Source organism: Erinaceus europaeus, chromosome X, assembly GCF_950295315.1.
Source record: "Erinaceus europaeus chromosome X, mEriEur2.1, whole genome shotgun sequence".
NCBI classification, from domain to species: domain Eukaryota; kingdom Metazoa; phylum Chordata; class Mammalia; order Eulipotyphla; family Erinaceidae; genus Erinaceus; species Erinaceus europaeus.
In genome coordinates, this window is record NC_080185.1 from 83,726,953 (window position 1) to 83,750,406 (window position 23,454).

General features: G+C 37.5%; 1 protein-coding gene and 1 long non-coding RNA gene across 4 annotated transcripts in view; one reads left to right on the plus strand and one right to left on the minus strand.

Annotated features, from left to right (window-relative positions):
• The window catches only part of NBDY (negative regulator of P-body association), an 82,863-nt gene that overhangs the window by 54,117 nt on the left and 5,292 nt on the right, over window positions 1-23,454 (minus strand). The window contains exon 3 of one of the 3 annotated variants that reach the window (XR_009547613.1): window positions 5,594-5,718. The exons of the other annotated variants lie outside the window; for them this stretch is intronic. The gene's annotated coding sequence lies outside the window, so the exon portion shown is untranslated. Of the gene's footprint in view, window positions 1-5,593; window positions 5,719-23,454 lie in introns of those variants that run through there. 3 annotated transcript variants of the gene reach the window in all.
• LOC132535778 (uncharacterized) lies at window positions 22,688-23,297 on the plus strand. The gene is made up of 2 exons (XR_009547485.1): window positions 22,688-22,846; window positions 23,159-23,297. It is a non-coding gene; the product is annotated as an uncharacterized LOC132535778 (long non-coding RNA).

A 23,454-nucleotide genomic window follows, 5' to 3' on the forward strand; every position in this document is an offset into this window, starting at 1 on the left:
ATTAGCATATCATAAAATTAGTCATTTCCATATGAAAATGGCCTAAGTATACGTTTATAGGACTGGTTTTATTTATTATAAAATGTACTATGAGGATAGATGATCTGAAGATGACTATGTATAACAAAATATATCAGAAATATAAAAATAGTTAATAGATGATTTCACTATATTGGTAATTTTTATGGCTGGTGAAATAGGTCATTTGGTTAAGGTACCACTTTGCCATAAGATAGACCCAGGTTTGAGCCTGCCCCCCACAGCATTGAAAGAAGTTACAGAGCTGTGATATCTTTCCCACCGTGTCTCTGTCACTCTTTTTTTTTTTTTTTGAAAGTCCTTTTGGAGTGGTGAAGCAGACTACAATAAAATATAATAATAGACTCAGAGGGAAAAACACATGGTATTTGCCAGAGAAAAAGAGAAGCAAGTATGAGAGGAATTGTTAGAGGTCTCCAATTTGAAGGAAAAAAAAAATGAATGGAACTAGAATTTTGGTTGTGGGTATTGTGAAGTACATGTACATATTGAGATGGGAAGTTTTACTCCTTAAGATAGAATGGTATCATATAGCAAATGGCAATTCAGTATCATTTTATTACAAACATAAATAGAACCATTTGAAAGAGGAAAATGACACTAACTCCATTCACAGTATTGTACTTTTTATCTATTTCATTTCAAAATATTTTTCTCACTTACAAAGAAGTATTATATGGTAGGGTAATGTGCAACAGCAGCACATAGGACTTGCTTATAAGCAGTCCCAGGTTTGATCCTAGACGTGGCCAAGAGTCACAGCTCACAGTACTCTGGTGCAGATAAAAATGGAAACATTGTCCATTAAGTCTCTGCACTTAGCCACTAACCCCTAGATCTTGTCAGTCACAGACCTCCTTTTCAATCCTTTGACTTTACTTTCCTGGATATTTCATGCAAATGGAACTATCTAATACGTAACTTGTTTTACTTTCCTCTTTTACTTAGCATATTCTCAAAGTTCATTAATATTAGAGTATGTTATCAGTACTCTTTTTATGACTAAGTATTATTTAATTGTTTTAGATAACAGAGAAATAGAGAGACAAACAGTGAAAGAAAACACCACACTAAAGCATCCTTCAATGGAGTCTGGGCTCAGATCTGGCTTGCACATAAATCAAAGCAGCAAAGCAATAGCCCTTTATGACTACATATTATATTGTTTGATTTTATGTTATAGAACAATTTATCTACCAGTTTATTAATCAAATTATTTTATATATTTCTTGCTAATGTGAAGAGTGCTGTTAAGAACATTATTGTGAAAGTGTTTTTTGCTTCAGTACCTGTTTTTGATTCTTTTATGAATAAACATGTGAAGAGATTTACTGAGTCATAAATTAATTCTAGGTTACCTTTTTTTCAGGAAGTGTCAAACTCTTTTTCATACAACCTGTACCATTTAACTTTCCTTCCAGAGCATATCAGTACAGAAACTTCTCCACATCCTCATCCAAATTTGTGATTTGTTCAAGATCTTAAATCCTAGCGAATTTACAGCAGTTTAATTTAACTGGTACATCCTTAATGACTAATAATGTTTGGCATATTTTCTAGTCCTTGATGTTCATTTATATCTTCTTTAGATATAAATCTATTCAAGTTTCCTTGGGTTTCCTTGGGTTTTTTTTTTTTTAGCCTGCTTATTTTTTTACTTTTGAGTGTAAGAATCCTTTACAAGGTTAGATATATGATTTAAAAATCAGTGTTTTCCTCCCTTTTCATAGGTCTTATTTTCTTTATAATTTGATGCACAAAATTCTTCTCATTATTTTATGAGTTAGAGACAGAGACACAATTCCAGAAATATATGGTACTGGAGATTGAGCCTAGGATCCCATGCACATAAGACATGTAAGCTATTTGCTAATCCTCCTCCCTGATAAAAAAAGAATCTGATTTTTTAAATCTTTTATTTATTTATTTTCCCTTTTGTTGCCCTTGCTGTTTTTCATCATTGTAGTTATGATTGTTGTTGTTAATGATGTCGTCGTTGTTGGATAAGACAGAAAGAAATGGAGAGAAGAGGGGTAGACAGAGATGGGGAAAGATAGATACCTGCAGACCTGCTTTACCGCCTGTGAAGCGACTCCCCTGCAGGTGGGGAGCCCGGGGCTCAAACCGGGATCTTTATGCAGGTCCTTATGCTTTGCAGCATGTGCGCTTAACCCGCTGCACTACCTCCTGACTCCCAAAAATCTGAATTTTAATCAAGTCCACTTCATCTATTTCCTTCTTTTGTTGCTTAGATTTTTGGTGTCCTCCTCAAATATTCATTGTCTAATATAAGTAAAGAATTGTTTCTATGTTTTCTTCTAAGAGTTTTATAGCTTTAGGTCTTTAATTAGGTTCATTATTAACTGAATTTTTGAATTTATTTTATGAATAATTTAATAACAGTTTACAAGATAATAAGATTACAGGGGTATAGTTCCAAACCATACCCACTATGCACAGTTCTGTCTCTTTACTCCATCTTCTTACCCCCCTGCTCTAGCCCAACTCCAAAGGTAACCACTATAGTTTTCATAAAATCTTAGCAACAGTTTTGCTACCCCTTTTCTTCCTTCATCATTCTTCCTCTCCTCCTCCTCCTTCTCTCTTGCTTCTCTCCTTCTCTTTCTTCATTTTTACAAATCCCAAGTGTTTCAATTATTTATATTGCACATATGAGTGGAACCATCCAGTGCTTATCTTTCAGAAAATTGCACATCATTTGGTAATAAATATAATCTGTTGCAGTAAATGTCTTTGGACAAAGAGAAAAATGGAAAGTTGAAACCCCTTGAATTTACCTCTTCTCTTACTTTTAAAAAATGCAGAGCAGACTGGACTTCTGCAGGGAAGCTATGGCAACCTAGTCACAGAAAGTTGGCTATCTCCAAGAAAAAAAATTACAAGGAAATAAACCCAAAAAAATTTCATCAGGTAACAGCTGAGATTTCTAGTAAAAAAAGGAACATCTCCAGATGTCATCAGGATGCCGGCCAGGCTTCCCTAGACTGAAGACCCCACCAATGTGTCCTGGAGCTCCGCTTCCCCAGAGACCCACCCTACTAGGGAAAGAGAGAGGCAGACTGGGAATATGGACCAACCAGTCAACGCCCATGTTCAGCGGGGAAGCAATTACAGAAGCCAGACCTTCTACCTTATGCAACCCACAATGACCCTGGGTCCATGCTCCCAGAGGGATAGAGAATGGGAAAGCTATCAGGGGAGGGGGTGGGAAATGGAGATTGGGTGGTGGGAATTGTATGGAATTGTACCCCTCCTACCCTATGGTTTTGTTAATTAATCCTTTCTTAAATAAAAAAAAAATATATATATATATATGGAACATCACTATCTGAAAGTTGGTGATGAACCATGGGCAGCAGAAGTAGGAGGGGTGGGTAAGGAGTGAAGATTTTTTTTCACCAGCAGGGCTTCACTAATCCAGACCAACAGAGAGAGAGAGAGAGAGAGAGAGAGAGACTAGAACACCAAAGCTCCCCCCAATGGGGTAGGAGTCATATTTGAACCTGGGTCCCTCACATGGTAAAGGAAGCATCCTCCTAGGGTTTCCATGCTTGCTGGTCCTAAGTATGTGCCATTTACTTCCACATACTGTAAATGTTTTGGGTTCCCTGTCATTGATTTATAGGCTCATTTCATTGTGGTTAGAGAAGGCATACTGCATGATTTTAATCTATGGCTTAACATATCACATATGCTAGGATTTCATGGCTTTGGAGAGGAATGTGTACACCACTGTTGGGTGAAGTGCTCTATATGTATCTAATAGATCTTGATTGTTTAAGGTTTTGTTCATGTCTTCTTCTGTTTATTGATCTTCATTCTTCTTGTCCTACCCAGCAATGAGGGTAGAGTATTTGTCTTCAAATCTATTATTGTCTGTTTGCCTCATTCAGTTTTTTCCTCTTCTAAAAATTCTCTGCTCCTCCACCTCCTATGATATCTCCATTCCCTGAAAGTATGACTTACATCCTCTTTCTTCTGCCTCTTCAGTCACTACTCCAATTGATCTTTCCCATAAACTTTGAGACATACTTTAAAAACACGTTTTAAGAGACATCTTTTAAAAAGATTCCCTTCACCTTATTTGTTCCTCTAAATATGACTTTATATATCTTCTTATTCATCATAATTCTGTATCTTGAAAGAACTGTACAATTCCTCAGTCTCCTTCCATGCACTCTTCAACTAACAATATTTTCTTTCTTCTCCATACCAATGAATCTGCACTTAATAAAGTAACCAATAAAGGATCAACTTTCTTTAAACCAATGAACATTTAAGTCATTTTCTTATAAAAATAGTTCATAGTATTTATTATATCATCTTTCTTTTTATTTTAAAATATGTATTATTATTATTATTATTGCTGGTGCTTCATTGTTCTAGGACAACTCTTTCAGGTAGACAAAAAGATAAAGACACACACATACACACACACACACACACACACACACACACACAGAGAGACAGAACATGAGAGTGGCCCAGGAGATGGCACAGTGAATATGGCATTGGCATTTCAAGCATGAGATCTGGAGTTCAGTCCACAACAGTAATGTACCAGAGTAATGTCTGATCCTTACTCCCTCCTCTTATCTTTCCCGTTAATAAATAAATCTGAGAGAGAGAGAGAGAGAGAGAGATGGAAGGAGGGAGAGATGGAGGGAGAGGGGGAGAAAAGAGGGAGAGAAAAGAGGGAGGGAGATGGAGACAGAACACAAGCAAGTGCAAGGTGCCACAGCACTGTGATGGGAGTCAGGCTTAAGCCTCAGTCATACCCAAGTGACCTGGTGAACTATTTGTCAGCACATATATATTGAGAGAGAGAAACAGAAGAAAGAGGATGAGGAGGAGGAGGAGGAGGAGGAGAAGGAGGAGGATGAGGAGGAGGAGGAAGATGAGGAGGAGGAGAAGGAGAAGAAGAGAGGGAATGAGTAACAGAACTAGAGCACTCTTTGGCTCTGGTATAAAATGGTGCATGGGATTGAACCCATTGCCTATGGGGCCTCAAACATGCAACCCAGTGCTCTAACAGTCTGTGTTATCTCCCTGCTGCTATATCTTTTTTTATTGATTCCAGGATACTTGATTTTCTGATTTCCCTACTTCTCTGGCTACATGGTTTCTTTTGCAGGATCATTATTTTAGTATTTTCATGTTGGTGACCTTTAGAATTCCATTCTTGTTCTATATTTATAGTTACAAAATGGCTTAACTTTCCCCAAGGCTTAACTCCCACAATATGCTAACAACTTCATCTATATGCTGATAATATTTAAGTCTATAGTAATTACCTATATTCCTGACATTCTACTGAACATGTACATTGACCATTTCACTTCGACTTCATGACTGAAAGTGAAATGCCTTGTTTTTCCCCTGTGTAGTGCCAGTTTACAACATAATTATAACGGAGGGAGGGTGGTGCACTTGGTAGAGCACACATATTACCAGATGCAAAGGGTATGCACCCCGCTCCCCACCTGCAGGGAGGGGTGCTTAATGAGTGGTGAAGCAGATCTTCAGGTGTCTTTATCTCTCCTTCTCTCGGTTTTCTCTGTCCTATCAAACAAAATAGAAAAAAAAAAAAAAAAGGAAAAGATGGTGGCTGGAAGTGGTGGATCCGAAGTGCCAGCACTGAGCCCCAGCGATATAACCCTGGTGGTAAATAAATAAAAAGTTTTATGGGGCTGGCAGTAGTGTACTTGGTAAAACACACACATTACAATAGCACTATTGTTATTATTATTATTATTCAAGCAGTATCTCTTCCAAGAAGTCTTCTATTTCTGAGCTCATTATCCTTTCTATGTCCTTTCTACTTTAATCTTCTATCTTATATGATGATTTTTTTCCAGAAATAGGCTGTATGGCTTCAAAATCAGGAGCGTGATTTTATTATATTTTGCCTGACACACAGTAAATTGTAAGTAGATGATGATTGAATGTGAGTTAGTTTTGAGAAGTTAAGGATATCTTCTATATAACTTCACCCAAATTTGTGACATTTCATTTTTCTTTGTTACATCAGTTTATTTACATATATATATATATATATATGAAACTATGAAATCAAATGTTACATAATTTTATTTCACTATAGAGATAACCATACAAATACTTATATGTTGTGATTTTGTAATTAAAGAGACACTGAAGTCTTTCCTTCCTCTTGGTAAATTCACAAAGGGGCTGTATCAGTATCAGCTTACTCATATCATTAGATTTCTGAGGTTTTATACAGGTTCATATAAAACCTTTCTGTCAAAAGAGCACACACTCTGTGATCCCATTTACATTAAGTTCAAGAAAACTAACTGATGGTGACAGAAGTAAAAACAATAGCTATTTATCTAAGGTACTGATTTTTCCCATAAGAAACAAATGAGTCCCCCCTCTCCATATATGTAACATTACACTAATTCATAAATACATGCATGGATTTTATAAGCAATATCTATGTATTTTATTATGAATTATGCCTCAGTTAATAAGCAAAACTAAGGAAACAAACCTATGATTTCTGTTGTGTATTTTATTTCTCTCTTATATTCCTAGTCACTCAGCTGGAGACCATGTTGAAAATTTGATCCAAATCAATTGGATTGTATATAATACATGAAATGATAAGTAAGTACCAGACAGAGAAGCGATTAATCACTTCTAGGCAGAGTATAAGGAATGAGAAAAAAATCTGAGGTAAGACAACTGAGCAGAACTCAAAGAAGGAAATTCATGAGTTTGACAAAGATATAAAACCACTAAAGGAGAGAGATGTACAGGAAATGAAAACAAACACAGTAGAATCAAGGAAATCTTAGTGAAGCACAGAATAAGAGACCCCTGCAAGCGTCAACCCAGCTTTGACCTAGCACGTTATGATTGGGCCCTCCTCAATCGCTATGGAACAGGCCATGGCCGGTGCGCCACTATGTTCCACCGCTGGGGAGCCAGAGACAACCCGAACTGCCCCTGCGGCTACAGACAGACTATGACCCACATAGTCAACGACTGCCACCTCTCCAGATTCAAAGGAGGTCTTGAAACTTTACATCAGGCTCAACCTGACGCTGTTAACTGGCTACAGAAGAAGGGCAAACGCTAGAAGAAGAAGAAGAAGAGAAGATGGGCTATGTAAAACTGGGATAAGAGTGTATGGATTAGTGACAACAGACAGGTTTACATAAGAAGCTTATCACTGAATTTTTTTAGGCTACACTAAAACTTCAATATAGAAAACAGAAAGTCATTAAAGGAATTTAAATGGGGGAACAATGAGTTTGGATGTTTAATCCTGAGGTGGTGCCAAGTGTTAGCAGGAAGCAGGAAAAAGTGAGATAACTTAGAAAATTATCAGGTAGGTGAAAATGGTAAAGTCCAAAATAATGCATGGGAATAGAATTCTGGGAAGGAAAGAAAATATATTTGTGAGATTTTTAAAACATTGTTTAAAACAATCACTTTACTGGGGAAGAGATAATGATTTACAAGACAGTGTTGTCACAAGCATTTTTCTCCTCATAAGTGTTTGCACACTACTCCCACCACCAGCTGATATCTTCCAGGGACAATATTTAAGATTTTGTGACAGATCCAATAGTGAAAATGAGAAGAGAAATACATGATCACCTTATTTTTACCATGGTTGCATTAGTACCAGCAGGAATAAAGAAGAGGTTTGTGGTCCCTTTGGTGAAATAATGAAGAGTTTAGTTTTGGTTATATTCAATTTAAGGTGTTGAAAGGCTTTCACATAGAAAACTCCAGTAAAGGGGCCGGGCAGTAGCACAGTGGGTTAAGTGCACATGACGCAAAGCAGAAAACCTGTTTACCCACCTGCAGGGGGCATCACTTCACAAGCGGTGAAGCAGGTCTGCAGGTGTCTATCTGTCTCTTTCCCTCTCTGTCTTCCTCTCCTCTCTCGATTTCTCTCTGTCCTATCCAACAACAATGACAGCAATAACAATAATGATAAACAACAAGGGCAACAAAAGGAAAAAATGGCAAAAAAGAGACAGAAAAAAGAAAACTCCAGTAAACAGCTCATTTCATGAGTCTAAAGCATGGCATAAAAGCTCATGTAGTAGACAGATTCAGCAGTTATCTACATATATGCTTAATTTAACTCAGCAAAGCAGGTGAGATTTCCAAGTAGAAGTGAGAATTGAAGGAGGAAGATTTACTAACCACCTAGGGATCCAAAAAGATGGGGATTATTCAGATGAGGAGAGTGAGATACAATGACTACACATGTAAGAGGAAAATAGAAGAGAAGGCCTCTATAGAAAAAAATGAAAAAGGGAGTTGGGTGGTAGCACAGCGGGTTAAGCACAAGTGGCACAAAGCACAAGGACCAGTTAGGATCCCGGTTAGAGTCCCGGCTCCCCACCTGCAGGGGAGTCACATCACAGGCGATGAAGCAGGTCTGCAGGTGTCTCTTTGTCTCTTTTCCTCTATATCTCCCCCTCCTCTCTCAATTTCTCCCTGTCTCCATCCAATAACAAATAAAAAATTTTAAGAAAGACATGTGTCATTAAAAAAAAAAGAAAAAAGAAAAAGAGAGAAGAAATAAGGAGCAACACACAAAGAGAAAAAGAGAAACTTAGTTTAAATGTTACAGAAGGACAAAGATAAGGGCTGACAATAATTCACTGGATTTGACACAAAATATGGTTACCTCTACCACAAAACATAATGCAAAAACTGATTCTCACAAATCCCTATCTATATAAAATTTGTTGCTATTCCCACTCAATCTCATCTTCTTTCTCCTGGGCCAGTTTTTCTCAGTGCTATATTGTCCCCTTCTTAAGTGTCCATTTTACTACCCTGAAATAAAATGCATAAAATTTCAAAATTCTAATATCATAATTAAAATCAAGGACAAAAAAGTAGATTATAATTTAAATAAAAATGTATATCAATGTGCAAATGATACAAGGCATACAGAAAATATATATATACAGAATATACCCATAAATGCAGCAGTTACAAATGTTTACTGATACAAGTATACTATTACTGTTATCTTAAATATTAATTTTTGTAGGCAATATGAGTTTTCAAAATGACAAACATTCTTTATAACATCCTGACCAAGACAAAGCAGAATCTTACATTGGTTTGCATCGCATATCCTGCATTCCTGGCAAACTTTGTGTATATTAAAATTCTAGGTTCACAGCAGCACAATTTGTAATAGCTAAAACCTAGAAGCAACCCAGATGAGTGGCTGAGAAAGTTGTGGTATAAATACACAATGAAGTACTACTAAGCCATTAAGAATAATGAATTCACCTTCTTCAACTCATGTTGCATGGAGCTAGAAGGAATTATGTTAAGTGAAATATGCCAGAAAGAAAAACAGGAGTATTGTGGGGTTATGTGTAAGCTTTATAAAGCTTAGGGATAACTACCCCCATCCTTGGATGGAGGTCGGGGAAAGACACCCCCTTGTTAGTCTCTCTCACCGAGATGAGCAAAGGGAAAAACAGTCTCTCAGACTCACTTCTCCTTTTTCAGACACTCAAGCCCACAGAGTTCTCACTGCCTCTCCCCATTAACTGCAGGCCACATGACTGCCTGCCTTAAGGTTCATTCAAAGTTCACATAGTCACCCAGAGTTCACACAATCACCTCACTTTTGATCACTAGAGAAAGGATACTCCATCAAACACCTCTCTGACATCAGTCAGTGAAACTCCAAACTTTATTTCCTTATAGTTTTGATAACTACCATGCTCTACTTATCTTCTCTCTATCTCACCCTGCTGGTTTAACCCCTATGTTTCTCTCAAATACCTTTGGATAATTAAGTTGCTTGCATCATAGAGAATAATTGTCTTGACCTTTATGTATCTCATCAATTCCTGTCATACCAGCCCCCTACCATATGGGCAAGCTGACCTTTAAGAAACCTGTAATTTCTGACATATTTGAAAAATGTTCTTTGTCTGAATCTCTATTTAAACCCATGTCTATGTGCCATTAAATGAGAGTGTCCCAATTCTCCCCGGAGTCTCTTGCCTATTTCGTTGAGTCCCTTGAACTAACAAGGGAGAACCGGTCGTTTACCTTCCTTGCTGGAAATCAACCCACGTAAGTGCCTGCAGAGTATGGGATGATCCCACTCATAAACAAAAATCGAGACAAAAGAACAGGAAGGGAAATGAATAGCAGAACTTGACTGAGTTTGGAGTACTGAACCAAAGTAAAAAAAATTTGGGTGGTCCAGGTGGTGGCACAGTGTATAAAGCATTGGATTCTCAAACATGAGGTTCTGAGTTCAAACCCCAGCCGCACATATACCAGAGTGATGTCTGATTCTTTCTCTCTCCTCCTGTCTTTCTCATTAATAAATAAAATATTAAAAAATCTTGGGGGGTAGATTTTCAGTTCTACTGTAGGGGGATGGGGTAGGGACACAGACATTTGGTGGCAGAAATGGTGTTAACATATACTCTTACTAACTTATAGTCATACAAGAGGGGGAAATAGATTGAATGTTGAGCTTTTTAATTCATAGACTTCAGTTCTGAGTATATATTCCTTTAATTTAATCATTTAAGGTTTCAACACTGGATTCAAATTATTAATGTATTTCTTTTTGTTTCTTTTTTTAAATTTTTATTTATAAAAAAGAAACACTGACAAAAACCATAGGATAAGAGGGGTACAACTCCACACAATTCCCACCACCAGAACTCCATATCCCATTCCTCTCCCCTGATAGCTTTCCTATTATCTATCCCTCTGGGATTATGGACCCAGGGTCATAATGGGGTGCAGAAGGTGGAAGATCTGGCTTCTGTAATTGCTTCCCTGCTGAACATGGGTGTTGAAAATTCGATCCATAATCCCAGCCTGTCTCTTTCCCTAGTGGGGCAGAGCTCTGGGGAAGTGGGGCTCCAGGACACATTGGTAGGGTCTTCTGCCCAGAGATGTCAAGTTGGCATCATGGTAGCAAGTGGAACCCAGTGGCTGAAAGAAGAGTTAACATATAAAGCCAAACAAATTGTTGATCAATCATGAACTGGAATAGTGCAGATGAAGATTTAAGGGTCTCATTTTGTAGATATTTCAAAGGGCCCATGACTATACTAGTTTTTTTGTTTGTTTTCTGAGCCTGACATCTGATATGCAGGTGGATCCAAGTTATTGTCTGGGGAGATGATGTCATGGCTAGAAAATGAACAGAAAGCTGGATCAGGGAAGAGAGTAGCTCCCTAATATGTGAAAGGTGTATAAATATTGCTGACTATAAACCCCATCGATTTGATCTGATCTGGGTCCCAAGTGCACTGACCATATGCTGAGTCTTTGAAATGTTGACTCTTGTAAAAGCTTATTCCAGGAGAACAGAAGCAACTGGTGGCTTTACTTTATAATATATATACACAACATCAAAGGACAAATTATGGTGAGGTCATGTATGATACAACAAATCCTAACAATGAGATTTTAAAAGTCAACGCAATTGCCAAATAATTTGTTCATTTTCCTTCATGCTTTTTTTTAATCCACATCATTTAATACTACATCTGCTGATCTCAAAAACAAACAAAAAAAATCAATGCAACCATTGCCATCTCAATATGTTTCACTGCAGACTATGTCCAGAGATATCAGGTCTGGGATGTCAACCCTCCAGCTCCAATACTCAGTGAAACCTTTCCTAGCTCATAGGACTCCTCAGTTCCATTTAGGGTGGCACACCTCCTAACAAAGTTATATAACCTACATATAGACCAAGACACATGAGAGGGCACATGTACACATATATCCATAAGTTAAGGGAACCTTAAAATAAAAGTGTGCAATAGTCTACAGTGACTCAATAAATGCAGCAAGCAAGTAGAAAGACTTCAAAAAGTCACCATAAAGTAATCAAATAGTCTCTACTTAGACCTAGATAACCTCTTCACCTACTTTCTACTTCACTTTCCTCAATCACTCTAAGCCTAACCCAGATAAAGTAATGACTACAAAAGCTGGATAAGGGCAAAAAATTGTCATACTTTAATGATGGCCCTTTTGGTCACAACCAGGCCACCCCAACATCTGGGGCCCTAGTCAGGGAATCTTGGGATTCCCACACAGATATGGTGGGCCTAAACCTCTAACAGATCCCTTTCTCCACCGTCACTGGTCATCTCCATCAGGAAGAACATCATAAACCCTCTTGTGGGTTTCTACAGGACCTTGTCTGCAATGTAGTACAACAATGGTTGCAACTGCCCCACTCTTCAAAATGAGGTTGTTTCAACATACCATGCCATTCAAGGAAGACTAGTCCTGAAAGGAGTGCTGTGACCACGGAATGTGAGTTCAGACTGACAGGGAGGCAGAGGTTGTACATGCTCCTGTGCTAAATAGGAAAAGACAGTGGTCTTAGGTCAGATCAATGGTGTTTACAGTTAATGACGTTTATATACTTTTCTTATATTTGGGAGCTGCTTTATTCTTCACTGATCCAGCTTTCTAATCCTAATCCCAATTCTAACACCATCTTTTCAGACAATACTTTCAGCCCACCTGCATTTTAGCTATCTGGCTCAGACAAAAATTAGTAAAGTCATGGGCCCCTTGGAATATACCTAAAGTAGACTCTTAGCTTATTCCATCATCAAGGCCCCAAATCTCACCTGCTATATTCTTACCTTTCAGATTCCTGATTATTAAGCAATTTGTTCTTCTGAATTCACTGATACTTGCTTGTGAATTATTTTGGAGAAGAAATCTGACTCAGAGTGGACTCTCTGTGTGTATGTCTCTTCTCTACTTCCCTTTCTCCTCTTGCTATCCCTAGAATTTACAGGGGACAATAGATTTGCATAATTGTCTATTCTTGCTTTCCTTTTTTTTCCTTTCTCTTTCTCATTCATTTAGACTTGGTTGCTATTTTTCTTGGACCTGAGGTGTTGTTTGTCTAACTGGTATTGGTTAAACTGCATCAATCCTTGCTTCAGTTACTATTGTTCTAATTTCTGAGGTTGGTGGCTGCATTTGTCATAAGGGTGTTTATATAGCATGGCTTGTACTTAAAACACAACTGCTGAAGAACGACAGAACAGAAAAATAAACCCCTAGCCAGACTCACTAAAAAAAAAGGGAGAAGACTCAAATCAATACAATTGTAAATGATAGAGGAGATATCACAAGTGACACCACAAAAATCCAGCAAATCATGTGAAACTTCTATGAAGAACTATACGCCACCAAGCTAGAGAATCTGGAAGAAATGGAAGAATTCCTAGAAATATATGCCCTTTCAAAACTGAACCAAGAAGAACTACAAAACCTAAAAGCACCAATCGCAGACAAAGAAATCAAAACTGTTATTAAGAATCTCTCCAACAACAAAAAGAGTAAAAGAGTCCAAAAAGAGATTGAGAGACACTGAAAACAACAACAGAAACATATGAGATGATCTCAAACGAAGTAACATTCTTATAATTGGCCTACCAGAGGAATAAAGAGAGGAAGCGGAAGTAAACATTCTAGAGAAAATAATAAAAGAATACTTCCCAGACCTAAACAACAAAAAGGGCATTAAGATTCAAGAGGCACAGAGAGTCCCAAACAGAATTAACCCACACCTGAAGACACCAAGACACATCATAGTTACAATGAAAAGAAGTAAGGATAAAGAAAGGATCCTACAGGCTGCAAGAGAAAAACAAAAAGTCACATACAGGGGTAAACCCATAATACTATCAGCAGACTTCTCCACTCAAACTCTAAAAGCCAGAAGAGAATGGCAAGATATCTATCGAACCCTGAATGAAAAAGGGTTTCAACCAAGGATAATATATCCTGCTAGACTTTCATTCAAACTAGAGGGAGGGATCAAAACCATCTCAGATGTACTAAAGGAGGCAACCATCACCAAACCTGCCTTGAAAGAGGTTCTAAAAGAGCTCTTACAAACAAGAACATCATCATAATACTTAGTATATATCAGAGCAAATAAAAAACTGTTGAATAATGGCACTACAATACGTTAAATCCATAATATCAACAAATGTCAATGGCTTAAATTCACCCATTAAAAGGCAAAGAGTGGGAGGATGGATCAAAAAACAAAACCCAACCATATGCTGCTTGCAAGAATCCCACCTGACCCAACAAGACAAACACAGACTTAAAGTGAAAGGATGGAAAACTATCATACAGGGTAATGGACCACAAAAAAGGGCAGGAACAGAGATTCTCATCTCTGACACAATAGACTTTAAATTAAATAAAGTAATAAAAGATAATCAAGGCCATTACATAATGATTAGAGGATCAATCAGCCAAGAAGATTTAGCAATTATTAACATCTATGCACCCAATGAGGGACCATCTAAATACATCAAACACCTACTGAAAGAACTACAAAAATACATCACTAGTAACACAATAATAGTGGTAGACTTTAACACCACACTCTCACACATAGACAGATCAACAAAGCAGAGAAACAACAAAGGAACAAGAAAAATGAAGAGATAGACAGACTAGACCTCCTGGACATTTTCAGAATTCTTCACCCCAAAAAACTCAAATACCCTTTCTTTTCAAATCCACACAACACATACTCAAGAATAGACCACATTAGGCCACAAAGAGCATCAACAAATTCAACAGCATTGAAATCATCCCAAGTACCTTCTCAGACCACAGTGGAGTAAAGCTAACTTTTAACATCAAACAGAAAAATACTAAAAGACACAGAATTTAGAAACTAAGCAACATACTGCTTAAGAGCCTCTGGGTCAGAGAGACACTCAAGTAAGAAATTCAAATGTGCCTGGAATAAAACGAAAATGAAGACACAAGCTATCAAAATATTTGGGACACAGCTAAAGCAGTACTGAGAGGGAAACTCATAGCCATAGTCATAAATTAAAAAACAAGAAAAAGTCAAAATAAATAACCTTACTGCACACCTTAAGGACTTAGAGGAAGAGGAACAAAGGAACCCTAAAGCAACCAGAATGACAGAAATCACTAAAATTAGAGCAGAAATAAACAACACTGAAAATAAGAGAACCATACAAAGATCAATGAAACCAAATGTTGGTTCTTTGAAAAACTAAACAAGATTGACAAACCCCTAGTCAGACTCAATAAAAAAAGGAGAAGACTCAAATTAATAGAATTGTAAATGATAGAGGAGATATCACAAGTGACACCACAGAAATCCAGCAAATCATGTGAAACTTCTATGATGAACTATACACCACCAAGCTAGAGAATCTGGAAGAAATGGAAGAATTCCTAGAAACATATGCCCTTCCAAAACTGAACCAAGAAGAACTACAAAACCTAAAGGCACCAATCACAGATAAAGAAATTGAAATTGTTATTAAGAATCTCCCCAACAACAAAAGTCCTGGACCAGATGGTTTCACAAATGAATTCTAGAAAACTTTCAGGAAACAGTTAATACCTATACTTCTAAAGCTCTTCCACAAGACTGAAGAAACAGAAACACTACCTTCCACCTTCTACGAAGCCAACACAACCCTGATACCAATAGCAGATAGGAACACAACAAAAAAGGAAAACTATAGACCAATATCTCTGATGAACATAGAGGCCAAAATATTAAACAAGATCCTGGCCAACCAGATACAGCAGTATATCAAAAAGATTGTTCATCACGACCAAGTGGGATTTATCCCAGGAATGCAGGCTGATTCAACATATGTAAGTCAATCAATGTCATTCACCACATCAATAAAAGCAAAACCAAAAACCAAATGATTATCTCAATGGATGCAGAGAAAGCCTTTGACAAAATCCAACATCCATTCATGCTCAAAACACTACAAAAGATGGGAATACATGGGACATTCCTCAAGATAGTGGAGTCCGTATATAACAAACCTACAGCCAACACCCAATGGACAGAAACTGAAAGCATTCCCCCTCAGATCGGGGACTAGACAGGGATGTCCAATATCACCATTACTCTTCAACATAGTATTCAAAATTCTTGCCATAGCTATCAGGCAAGAGAAAGAAATCAAAGGAATAGAGATGGGAAAGGAAGAAGTCAAGCTCTCACTATTTGCAGATGATATGATAGTATACATAGAAAAACCTAGAGAATCCAGCAGAAAACTACTGGAAGTTATTAGTCAATATAGCAAAGTGTCAGGCTACAAAATCAGTGTACAAAAATTAGTGGCATTTCTCTATTCAAACACTAAATCCAAAGAAGAGGATATCCAGAAATCACTCCTATTCACTGTTGCAGCAAAATCAATAAAATGACTAGGAATAAACCTGACCAAAGAAGTGAAAGATTTCTATAAATAAAATTACAAATCACTATTCAAGGAAATAGAAAATGATACCAAGAAATGGAAAGACATCCCATGCTCATGGATTGGAAGAATAAATATCATCAAAATGAATATCCCCCCATGAGCCATATACAAATTTAACATGATACCCATCAAAGTTCCACCAAGCTTCTTTAAGAGAATAGAACAAAAATTACAGTCATTTATCTACAACCAGAAAACACCTAGAATTGACAATACAATGTTGAGGAAAGAAACAGAAATGGAGGCATGACACTCCCAGATCTCTAACTATGTTATAAGGCCATCATCATCAAAACAGCCTGGTACTGGAACAAAAATAAGCACACAGACAAGTGGAACAGAACTGAAAGCCCAGAACTAAACCCCCACACCTATGGACATCAAATCTTTGATAAGGGGGCCCAAAGTATTAAATGGAGGAAGGAGGCCCTCTTCAATAAATGGTGCTGGGAAAACTGGGTTGAAATATGCAGAAGAATGAAACTGAATCACCTTATCTCACTGGAAACAAAAATCAACTCCAAATGGATGAAGGACCTGGACGTTAGACCAGAAATTATAAAATACTTAGAGGAAAACATTGGGGGAACACTTTCCCACCTAAACCCCAAGGACATCTTTGATGAAACAAACCCAACTGCAAGGAAGACTAAAGCAGAAACAAACCAGTGGGACTACATCAAATTGAAAAGCTTCTGCACAGCCAAAGAAACTATCACACAAACAAATAGACCCCTTACAGAATGGGAGAAGAACTTCACATGCCATACATCAGACAATAGACTAACTGCCAAAATATAAAAGAGCTCAGCAAACTTAGCAAAAAAAATGCAAACGACCCCATTCAAAAATGGGCAGAGGATATGAACAAAACATGCTCTTCAGAGGAGATCCAAAAGGCTAACAAACATATGAAAAATTGCTCCAGGTGGCTGATTGTCAGAGAAATGCAAATAAGGACAACACTGAGATAGCACCTCACTCCTGTGAGAATGGCATATATCAAAAAGGACAGTAACAACAAATGCTGGAGAGGCTTTGGGGACAGAGGAACCCTTCGGCTCTGCTAGTAGGAATGTAAATTGGTTCAGCCTCTCTGGAGAGCAGTCTGGAGAACTCTCACAAGGCTAGACATGGACCTACCATATGACCCAGTAATTCCTCTCCTGGGGATATACCCCAAGGACTCCATAACACCCAACCAAAAAGATGTGTACACCTATGTTCATAGCAGCACAATTCGTAATAGCTAAAACCTGAAAGCAACCCAGGTGCCCAACAACAGATGAGTGGCTAAGAAAGCTGTGGTATATATACACAATGGAATACTATGCAGCTATTAAGAACAATGAACCCACCTTCTCTGACCCATCGTGGATGGAGCTAAAAGAACTTATGTGAGCTAAGTCAGAAAGATAAAGACGAGTATGGGATGATCCCACTCATAAACAGAAGTTGAGAAAGAAGAATAAAAAGGGAAATTCAAAGCAGGAGTTGACTGAATTTGGAGTAGGGCACCAAAGAAAAAATTCTGGCTTAAGGGTGAGGGTGAATGTTCAGCTTCATGATGGGATGGGACACAGTGTTTCAGTGATGGGAATGGTTTTTATGTACACTCTCATCAATTTACAGTAATATAAATCACTATTTAATTAATATGAGAGGGGAAATTGAATATCTCAAACTTTTAAAAGCACAGACTGAGTTTTTTTAATACATAAGCTGAGTCTTTGATATTTTGACTCTCTTAGAAGCTTAGTCCAGGGAGAACAAAAGCAACTGGTGGCATAGCTATATGCAAACAATGTCAAAGGACATGAAATATGGTGAGGGTGTATATGATACAGCAAATCCTAACAAAGGGATTCTTGAAAGTTAACCCAACTGCCAAACAATGTGATTATTGCAATAACTATTGTCTTTTTAAACCCTAGGCCAACAGGAATCTCCCACTTCATCTATAGAGCTTATGTTTCTCCCAATCCTGTAACCTCTGGAGTGGGGCTCACTTCCCTGCAGGCTTCTCTCAAGTCAGGCCAAATGATATTGCATCCGCTGATTCCAACTTAATCAATGCAACAAGTACCATCTCAGCATGCTTCACCTCAGACACATCAGGCATGGATTGCCAGCCCTTCACTCTCATCACTCAGGTGAGAGCTTTCCTTTCATGGAAGTTTCTAATTCCATTGCAGGAAGTTCACTTCCTAACAATGTCCCAAAACCTGATATAGGCCAGGTCCCTTAAGAGAGAGCATATGCTCACATGTATCTATAAATTAGGGCAAAATATATACCTGAAAGCAAAAATACACAATAGTCTTTAGTGAGTCAGTATAAAGTCCTAATGAAATAGTGTCTACTTAGGCTTAGATACCCTCCTCACCTACTTCCTATTACAGTTCTCTCTCTCACTCCAAAGCTAACCTTAGCAAAGCAATGACTGCAAAAGCTGAATAAGGGCAAGATACTGGCTTACTTTAACAATGACTCTTTAGTCACTATCAGGCCATTCCACCAGCTGTAGCCCTAATCAGGGAGTCCTGAGTCTCCCAAACAGACTTGATAGGCCTAGAACTCAAATAAATCCATCTCTCCATTGTTACAGGTCATCTCTATCAGGAACAACAAAATAGACCTCTTTGTGGGCCCCCATAGGACCTTGCCCTCAACCTGGATCAACGATGGTAGAGAATGTTCCATCCTCCGAAGGGAGGATGGACAACATACTCTATGCTACACCTGAGGAAGATGGGTCGATACTGAGGCAGCATGGAATGTTCTTACTCATGACCCCAGAATGTGAGCTCAGATCTAGAGGGATGTAGATGTCTCACAGGCTAATTATGAGCCCCTGATCACATCAAATTGATGGGGTTTACAGTAATATTTATACCCCTTTCCCTTACTAGGGAGCTACTCTCTTCCCTGACCCAACTTCCTGGTCCTTTTCCCAGCCATGATATCATCTCCCCAGACAATAATTAGGATTAACCTGCATACCAGATTTCAGGCTCAGGCAAAAAAAAAAAAAAAAACCTAGTATAGCTACAAGCCCTTTGAAATATAACTAAAATATGCCTACTAGCTATCTACAAAATGGAAGATCCCCCAACACTTCACCTGCACTATTCCATCCTTTATGTCCATGATTGTCCAACATTTTCTTTGGCTTTGTATATTAACTCTCTTTTCAGCCACCAGGTTCCAGATGCTAGCAAGATGCGACCAGACTTCCCGGGACAGACAACCCCACCAATGTGCCTTGGAGCTCCGCTTCCCCAGAGCCCCTCCCCACTAGGGAAAGAGAGAGACAGGATGGAATATATATCAACTTGTCAACGTTCATGTTCAGCGGGGAAGCAATTACAGAAGCTAGACCTTCAACCTTCTGCTTCCCACAATGATCTTGGGTCCATACTCCCAGAGGGTTAAAGAGTAGGAAAGCTCTCAGGGGAGGGGTTGGTATACGGAGCTCTGGTGGTGGGAATTGTGTGAAGCTGTAACCCTCTTATTCTATGGTTTTGTCAATGTTTCCTTTTTATAAATAAAAATTTTTTTTAAAATTTAAGTAAAAAAAAAAAAAAATATATATATATATATATATATATGCACAAAATATTTCCAGGAACCATGAAATACATAAATTGACCACATTTTCTAGGATGTAAGGCAAATTTTGACAAAATCAGAACCATATAAACTATAGTATCTGTACTAGGTGCTATTAAAATGAAATAACAAAAGATTGAACTACATACATATATATTCATGTTTTTGTTTCTAAATACCATGCCTATTAAAAGGTATAGGAGCTCTATAGAAAAAAAAAGTCAGTGAGGAAGAAGAGTAAGACAAGCCTGAAAAAAATGAAGTAAGGAAATGATGCAGTCAAAATATATATCAAAATGTTAATGGGAACATCACAAATAGTTCAGTTGAATTGGATACCACTGGCTAAGTCTCAGATAATCTGAACATTAAAATAAATAATAATAGCAATAAGGTAATGATAAAAAAGTAAAAAAAAATCTGTGTTTCCAAACTTAAATACATAAGCAACCACAGAAGTAGAGAAAAAAAATCCCTTGAAGTAGAATGCAAATAAAGTAGTAAAAACAATAATTTTAAAATTATCATTTTCAACTATCATGGTAATAATCAAAAGTGAGATAAGTAAAAAAAAAAAGGTTGAATACTAGATGATCTTACTCATAGGCAGAACTTAAAAAATGAAGAGAAGAAGGAAAAACACTTTATAGAATTTGGACTGTGTGGAGTGTATTACACCAAAGCAAAGAACTCTGGGGAAGGAAGGAAATGAACAGAACTTTGGAATTCTGCTGTACGATGGTGGGAAAAGACCCAAGTTGGGGATGACAATGTTTGTTCTACAGACGCCTATTAAGGGGAAATGAGGAATTGTGCCCATGTGTCAACAAATACACTGTCAGCCATTAACCCCCCTCCAATAAAATGTAAAACAGAGAAAGAAAGGAAGGAAGAGAGAAAGACCTTGCTCATTTTTATTAAAGACCTATTGGATTGCTTACTTTGTTAAAAAGAATTATCAGTGATTATTAAGGCCAGCGGATGCTATTACAATTTTCAGCAAAATTATTAAAGTCAAATATTGTAATTTAAGAATGGATAAGTGTAGGAACTACATCTTAACCAAACATTTACGAAATTGAGGTTAACATCACTTCAGAACTTTGAAATTAGTACCATACAGCACTAACACAATGCCCTAAGCATGATACATTATTTCTCTGGTTTTTTGTCCAAAATTAATAATCTAAATATAATGATGAAATGACACACAAACTTAAAGTGGGAAACATTCTCAAAGAAAGTTTACTGTATTTTTTTTTAATGATCAAAACAGATATGGGAAACTCCCAACTTTATTTTTTTTTATTTAAGAAAGGATAAATTAACAAAACCATAGGGTAGGAGGGGTACAACTCCACACAATTCCCACCACCCAATCTCCGTATCCCATCCCCTCCCCTGATAGCTTTCCCATTCTCTATCCCTCTTGGAGCTCTGCTTCCCCAGAGACCCACCCTACTAAGGGAAAGACAGAGGCAGACTGGGAGAATGGAATGCTTACTGTATTTTTAAAACTGTCAATGTTATGGAATAAAAAGAAAGTTTGAACTGTTCCAAATTAAAATTCAAATGTGTCTGGGGAGGAAACTCAGCAATTTAATCCTGGCCACATATGAGTGGTACAAGTAGAAATCTGATGGTAGAGCTGTGCTTTGCATTCTCCTGCTATTATGTGTCATCTCCATCTCTATCTCATGGTCTCATAAAAATTAAAAAAAGAAAAATCAACAATTAAAAAAAATTCCAGGTGGGGGAGATAACATAATGGTTATGCAAACTAACTCTCATGCCTAAGGCTCCCAGGTACCAGATTCAATCCCCCATGCCACCATAAGCCAGAGCCAAGCAGTTCTCTGGAAAAAAAAATAAATAAAATAAAATAAAATTACATTGAAAATGGGGGAAGGACATGGGCAAGATCTTCTCTAAAGGAGAGATTCAAAGAGATATGAAAAAATGCTCAAAGTCACTGATGATCAGAAAAATTCAAAGAAAGACATCACTGAGATATCACTTTACACCTGTGAGAATGTCATACATTTGAAAAGATAGAACACGGGACTGGGTGGTGGCACATTTGGTTGAGTGTATATGCTACAATGTGCAAGGACCTGGGTCCGAGCCCCTGGTCCCCACCTGCAGGGGGAAAACTTTGCAGGTTGTAAAACGGTGTCGCAGGTGTCTCTCTGTCTGTTTCCTTCTCTATCACTCCCTTCCTCCTCAATTTCTGACTGTCTCTATACAATAAATAAATAAAGATAATTAAAAAAGAAAAAAGATAGAACACCAACCAATGGGGAGGCTTTGGGAGAAAAGGAACTCTCTACATTGCTGGTAGGACTGTACATTGGTCCAACCCCTGTAGAGAACCATCTGGAGACTCATCAGAACAGTCAATGGATCTACACTATGACATAGTAGTTCCTCTCCTGGAGATCTATCTAAAGGAAGAAAATATGACCATTCAAAAGAGATCTATGCACACCTCTGTTCATAGCAAAACAACCTATAATAACCCAAACTTAGAAGCAACCCAGATACCCAACAATAGATGATTTGTTAAGAAAGCTATGATATATATATATATATATATATATATATATATATATATATATATATATATATATATCCAATGGAATACTATGCAGTTGTTAAAAACAATGGCTTCATCTCGTTTGCCATGTCTTGAATGGACTTTGAAGATAATATGTTGAGTGAAATAAGCCAGACAAAGAAGGATGAGTACCAGGTGATTTTATTCATATGTACAAATTAAGAAATAAGGACAGTAGAGGAAATCATAAGGTGATACTTGGACTGAGTATGGTGTATTGAACCACAGTAAATGAGTCTAGGAAAGGGGCAAAAGGATTTAGATAAAGGAGTATAGGGATCCTGGAGCATGGGCTTAGGTAGGAAGATTGAGTGTCTTGCAGACATCTATCATAGGGAGATAAGAGGTTGTACCTATGTGTCAACACTATACTGTAAGTCATTAACCTCCCCCCATAAAGTGGAAAAAAGTTAAAAAGAAAGTTAAAAAATAAACAACTGGACTGAGGAAAGTTACTCAGCTGTATAGTACATGTGTGAGATCCCAAGTTCCATCTCTGTCACTGCATTTTTTAAAAGGAAAAAAAACAGAAAAGAAAACTAAAGAGACATGACAAGCTAAAACATTCTGGCATGAAATTTCAAGCAAGAAAACAAAACAGCTATTAAAAACTTTATTGGGACAACTAACCAAAATGTACTATAGTGTAGGTAAAAATAATGGAATGAAACTAGAGTCTTATTTTACACTATATTCAAAAATTATTTTGAAATGACATAGCACTCCTAAAAATCACAGGAAAAAAATTCTTCCTGATATGGGTCTTTACAATGGCTTGATAGATATTCTACCCAAAGCACAAGCAACAAAATAAAAAAAAAAACAGATGAGACCAAATCAAAC